The sequence below is a fragment of the Arachis hypogaea genome, chromosome 8 (genome assembly GCF_003086295.3).
Source record: "Arachis hypogaea cultivar Tifrunner chromosome 8, arahy.Tifrunner.gnm2.J5K5, whole genome shotgun sequence".
Classification (NCBI taxonomy): domain Eukaryota; kingdom Viridiplantae; phylum Streptophyta; class Magnoliopsida; order Fabales; family Fabaceae; genus Arachis; species Arachis hypogaea.
In genome coordinates, this window is record NC_092043.1 from 33,268,772 (window position 1) to 33,275,259 (window position 6,488).

General features: G+C 36.6%; 1 long non-coding RNA gene across 1 annotated transcript; it reads left to right on the forward strand.

The window, feature by feature from the left end:
- Positions 1 to 495: 495 nt before the first annotated feature.
- LOC140174599 (uncharacterized) lies at positions 496 to 3,602 on the forward strand. The gene is made up of 4 exons (XR_011864335.1): positions 496 to 686; positions 777 to 831; positions 919 to 1,076; positions 3,273 to 3,602. It is a non-coding gene; the product is annotated as an uncharacterized lncRNA (long non-coding RNA).
- Positions 3,603 to 6,488: the final 2,886 nt, after the last annotated feature.

Consider the following 6,488-nt stretch of genomic DNA (forward strand, 5'->3'; position numbering starts at 1 on the left):
TGCTAGTCATGTGTTGGAACCTGAATCGATTCAGTTAAGGGAAGATTTGACGCTTCCAGTGGCTCCAGTCAGAATTGATGATACTAGTATCAAACGGTTGCGTGGAAAAGAGGTTTCTTTAGTGAAAGTGGCTTGGAGTCGAGGCGGTGTTGAGGAACACACTTGGGAACTTGAGTCGGAGATGCGAACGGATTATCCGCATTTATTCTCAGGTAATTGTATTTGAATTTTGTGGGCAAAATTCCCAATTAGGTGGGTAGAATGTAAAACCCGGTTAATTAATAGCTAATTAACCCATAAATGAGAATTTATTCTAGAAAGCCTAAAATGTGATTTTTATGGCTAAATGTGATAGAGGAGACTGAGACGAGAATTTTGGTACCAATTTTATAGAATTCGGACCAAGATTGGACCGAACGGGCCAAACCGGGCCAATTGGACCCAAAGTGGGCCCTTGGCCCAACATAACTTAACCAAAACCCTAGTTTTCAGCACTCTCTCTCCTCATTTGTTACACACACAAGCTGAAATGGTGGAGAGGAAGGGTAGAACATTCTCTCAACTTCTCTCTCTCACTTGATCTTCAAATCACCATAACTTTTGATCTAGAGCTCCGATTGCCGCTCCGTTTGCGGCCACGCGTTCACCGCGGAGAGCTCTACAAAACCCATATAATCAATCTTGAGGTAAGCCACACCTTGCTGTTCGAAATCTCAGCCCCTATTTTCGAGTTTCATGGGTAAAATGTTGAGATTTTGGGTTCTTTGATGTTATAGGACCCAACCCTCTTGAAGGAGAAGGTTAATCTTGTCTCCTTGGACCTTGGGTGTGGTAAGATTCTCAACCCTAGTGTATTTTGTTGTTTTATGATGTTTGGGTTTTGAGATGTTGTGTATGGGTATGATGGTTGTGGCTTAGGTTGTGTATGTGTGGATATTGGAGCTTAATTGGTGACTTTGAAAAGCTTGGAAAGGGTTTGGTGGTGAAAAATCTGTTCTTGGAGGTGTTGAGGCCTTGAGGGCTTGTGGATAAGTGGTTTGGAAGTGCTCCGGTGGAGCTTGGGAAATTCGGCTAAGGTATGGTTTCGGTTTCCCGTATCTAATATGTAATGTGGTAGGAAATACTTAGGCTAGAGGCCCTAAGATAGGCATTGAATGGTTGATGTTATTGAATGATTGAGATATATGATGTGGTCATATATGTGATGATGATTATTGATGCCTTGGTGGTATGATGTATGAGAAATATGCATGTTGTGATATATGCTTGATTATTGGTTATGGTTGAATTGTGGGTTGAACCATGTTGGTGGTGAGTATGACGTTGATTGTGTACCATAATGATTTATTGGAATTGGTGTTGTTGATAATTGGCATGTGGAATAGTATAGGATATGTCAATATGTTTGAATTTGAGCCACTTGGGAGAAGTGGAGTAAAATGGTGAAATAGTGATTTTGGTAAATTGTGAGTTATGTGTCAATGTGTGAGTTGAGGAGGCTTAATGTTGAATTTGATACATTTTGAATTGATTTCAAAGAAAAGGGATGAAATTGACATGTTTTGATTGATTTTGGAAAGAGTTGAAAATAGTTTGTTTTGAAAATGGCATATTGTGGTTTTGTATGAAAATATGGTTTTTGGGCATACTTTGACGGGACATAACTTGGACTACGGATCCCCGTTTTGTACAAAATCTGTTTAGAAATGAAATTGGATCCGGGATGTCCATGCCGTTCGAAGAACGGGCGAAAAACGATTTAAAATGAGGAAGTTATGTCCGTTGGAAGATTGGGGTAAAAACCTGTGAAATTCTGCAGCTTTTTAACTTAGAAAATTTTTAGCAGAACGACCCCTTGCGCGTGGGCGCACCTGGCGCGTGCGCGCCGATCTTCCGAAAAGCGCCATCCACGCGTACGCGTGATGTGCGCGGGCGCGCCGATTGTGCTGCACCCAATGCCCAGCCATTTTCCAGAGAGTTATGCCAGAACTGTGCCGGTGTTGTGCCTGGGGCACGAGAACACCCGCGCGTACGCGTGGTTGACGCTTGCGCGCCGATGGGCAAGTTTGGAATCCACGCGTTAGCGTGCATGACGCTTGCGCGTCGATTAGTTTTTGAGGCCATACACGCGTGCGCGTGGTGTGCGCGTACGCGCGGCCCTGTCTTCATCCCAAAGTTGATTTTTGAGTTTTAAAAGCCAAATCTCATACTTCTAAGCCTCCGATCTCACCATTTATGTCTTAAATCATTATGGCATGCCTAGCTATTAAAAAGGGGCTAGTGAATGTGATAACTTGCGAGTGAAGCAAGGGAAATATGAATGATCAATGAGGATCAAGATGATTATGTGAGATGTGGAGGATGGTGGAGGAAGTGCTTGTTATACCATGGGCCGAAAGGCTATAATTGTTAATGAAATGGCTGGTTATGGATTTAACCATGAGCCGGAATAGCTGTGTATGCTATGAATATTGGCTGGTTCTGGATTGAACCGTGAGCCGGAATGGCTAGTATGGATGTTGATCCATGGATGAGAATTCATGCATGTTGATGCTGAATTATTGATAATTGTGAAATTTGCACTTCCACTATCTGAGTACGAGTTTCCTTGGGTAGTAGCAGTGGCTAGCCACCACGTGCTCCAGGTTGAGACTCGAAGCTCTGTTAACCCTATGTTGTAAGTGTGGCCGGGCACTGTGAAAGGCCCGGATGAGCTCGAACCCCCGTAAATATTCACCAGTGAGGGTGATGTATATGGATCATGTTTATGATCAAGTTTATAACGAGTATAACTCGAATTTGGGGATGCACGACAGAGGGACAGTCCAATGGTTAGCGACCAGGACTTGTCGGGTTGGCTATATAACCGACAAGATGATATCATCAGCCACTAGGGACAGGCATTCATCATATGCATACTATGTGAATTGTTTGAGATTGCCTATTTGACTGCATATAACTTGCTAATTGTCTAAATGTCTTACTTGCTCCTATTTGTATATTCCTTGTCTGATATAACTGTGTTTGCTATATTATACTCCTGCTGGTGGATGGGAGGTCTGAAGGAATTGGAAAGGGAAGTATTAGTTAGACTGAAGAATCTTTAGTCAGATGCCCTTATATGGTTTAGCTTGTTTATAAGCTTTGATATTATCTGGAGGAAGCTCTAGGATTGCCTTTGGCTTTCCTCTATTATTATGTATTATATATGTGGAAACTGTTACCTGCTGGGAACCTCTGGTTCTCACCCATGCGGATTTTGTGGTTTTCAGATGCAGGACGTGAGGCGTCCCGCTGATGCATGCTGGAGACTTCTTTTATTGCGAAGATCCTTTGCTCTCGGGGCTATGTTTTGGTTTATATGTTTTGCTTAGACACTTTTATCTCCATTAAATAATACAAACTGTGATGACTCCTCTTATGGGAGATTTTGGAGAATAGGTTTTATGTATTTGTGTCCCTTTGGGTTTCCTTTGGGGTTTTCCTTATTTTATCCTATGTATATTGTTATACTCGGACCGGTTATCTTCGCAGCCGGGTTTTGAGTCTTGATATTCCTGTTTTTGACACTCCTCTGTTTATATATAATCACGCGTTGGTTATCCTTTTCGTTACGTTATCGATCGGAGTATTGCGCTTTAAGGTTGCGGTTTTTGTTTACCCCTTTTTCTACAAAGGCTCCTAGTTATAATCAATTATTCATACTACTATATGTACTAAATTTTTATTTTAGAGGTCGTAATACTTTGCCATCTTTGAATTATGACTTAAGCATAAGACTCTGTATGGTAGGGTGTTACATTCATAATTTTCACAATGATCAAGTAATCATCATCACCTTCATCTACACGAATGAGCATCTGCTTCATTCACAACAACAACGACAACCACAACCTCTCCTACTTCTTCCATTTCATTTCAAACTGATTCTTAATCATCATCATCATCATCATCATCATTATTGAAAAAGAAAATATAGAATGGGAGATATGGTTCCAATGCGATACTACAACCTTAACTCACCCTCTTCTTTCATCGGGAGTCTCATCCACGTTCTCAAAGCCGTCGACGCTAGAACCACTGTCCCCTCTCCCATTATTTCGGAAGCTTTTCATGTGATTGAAGTGGCTGATTCAGAGGTTGATTATTTCGACCAAGACAAAATGAATAAGAGAAAAACAAGAAGATACAGTATAAGGAGGAGGAGGAGAAGGAGGGGGCGATGAACCGTGCAAGTCGGTGCAGTGGCCAAGGTTGCAAGACCAAAAAAGAGGTGGCAACGATTACAAATATGACAGTGGTAGAAGGACCTTGCAGGAGTTTCTTGTTGGTTTGTTTGGATTTGGCACCATGGAAATTTGACACCCCTCAGTGATAAAAGAACAAGGAATTGGAGTTTTGAAAAACGAAGCCCTTTTTTTGTGTCACTGCAAAGTGTTAACTAAATTTGCCATGTTATTTTTCCGTTGACGGAAATGGACAAAAAGGCCAAAATTTAAGGCACGTATTAAAATTTCAGGATACAATTTGAATAAATTAAAAATTCGAGAATTAAATTGAATCGAGAGTCAAATTTCAAAAGTCATTTTAAATATTAACTCAAATCTTGCATATATGAATGACAACTAATATCAAAGTAAAAAGTTAATTATGTGATGCTCTTTTAAATTATTATGTGAATTTATAAGGCGAATACTACTGCATTTTCAATAAATTAAAATAATGGGTGTAATATTTTTAAAAAGTTTTTTTGTTATATTTAATTAACATTCATTATCTAATATGGAGGGTATTTTTTTTGTTCTAAATTAATATATATTAAAAATATAATTATTCATAATTAACTTAAGTTTTTAAGCAAATAGTTTCATGATATACTCTCAACTGTTCTATTTTGCGTTCACTTAAAATAGAGCAGTCGAGACTATCACTACAACAAAGGCGCTGCTTAGCAGCACTTCACTTAGTCTTCTAACGATTAGAACGTTCCACTTATTAAAAATCTTTGCAGATAATTTTTTTTATTGGTCAACTCTCAATAAAAGTACAAATGTAATGAGCTACAAAATATTGGAAGAATTATCACTACAAAAACTAGTTCAATGGCAAAAAATTTTAATTAAGGTCTTATAAGGCTGTTTTTTCAAGTATTGGCTCTCGATATGAAATTTTTTTTTCAAATATTGATCCTTTGAGATTTATAATATAATTTCAGAATTTTTATAATGTAAAAATTTAAAGTTTAATTTTTGTTATTTAAAAAAAAATTACAAAAATGTAAACAAAATTTGTGTAAAAAAATGTTAAAAATAAATATTTTTTTAATTTAAACTTATAAGACAAAATGTTTCATGACATATATTATGTTGAGTTTAAAAAATAATAATAATAATTTGATAATAACAAATATTAGTGGTTTGGGTTGAAAGTTTAAAAGTGTGTGTGATATGTATGTTTATTATGCAGAAAAATAAAAAGGTCAACACAGATCCAATTACAAGAGCCAGCACTTATTCTCTTTTCAAGTCCGTAATTAATGTGCTCATCTCTCTAATTAAATACTCACTTCTTTCTTTTGTCCATGGCCTATGTGACTAACCTTAAATTAAGGAAGAAAAGAAGTTTCACAAGCAAAAAGAAATGTTTAGATTAAATTTAAATAATGAGAAAAAGTGAATCATTACGTAAAAAGGTAAGAGAGGGAAAAGTAAAAAATTGGAGTTAAAAGGTAAAATCAAATTTGATTTGATTCAGAGGCAAAGCAAAGAAGGAAGTTGTCATCTTTGTGCAACCATTATAGCATGTTGAAGCTACCATCTGCCTGCTACACTTTTTTGGATAAAAAAAAGAAAATGGAAGTTGCCCTTTTTTTTGTTGTAAATCAAATGTCATAATTAAAATTTTGAGCAAAAAAATAGATCAATGATTCAAATCTTTGAAATATATAAAAAAAAGAGAAATAATTGGGTAAGAATTCAAGCTAACTCTACAAGTCATGAATCAATGATACTGTTCTCTTCTGAGTCTCTGCTCTTATTTTTGGAGAAGAAGAACAAAGTTAAAGATGTTCAACCTGTTGAGAATAAGTAATATGACCACAATCTAATCAATCACGTGTCAAATAATTTGTTATCGTTATTATATTAAAATGTTAATATAATAATGTCCTTGATTAAATTTAGAGATTTATCATTGTGATAGTGATCACAATATTGAGAGATAAATCTTTTATAATTTAATCTAAATTGTTCTTGGTCATAGGATTATTAAAAAGGACATTAATAATCCGGAAAGATCAATATATATATATGATGGTCTTTATTGGATGAAGATTAATAGATCTCATTTATTAAATTATATATATAGATGGTGCATATAGAGATATGACCATTGAACTGACTCACTCTGAGAATTCCTAATGGTTATAATTACCGCATATTTGTCAATAGGATATTCTCAAGATGAACATGGTAATAGAGTTTCCTTTG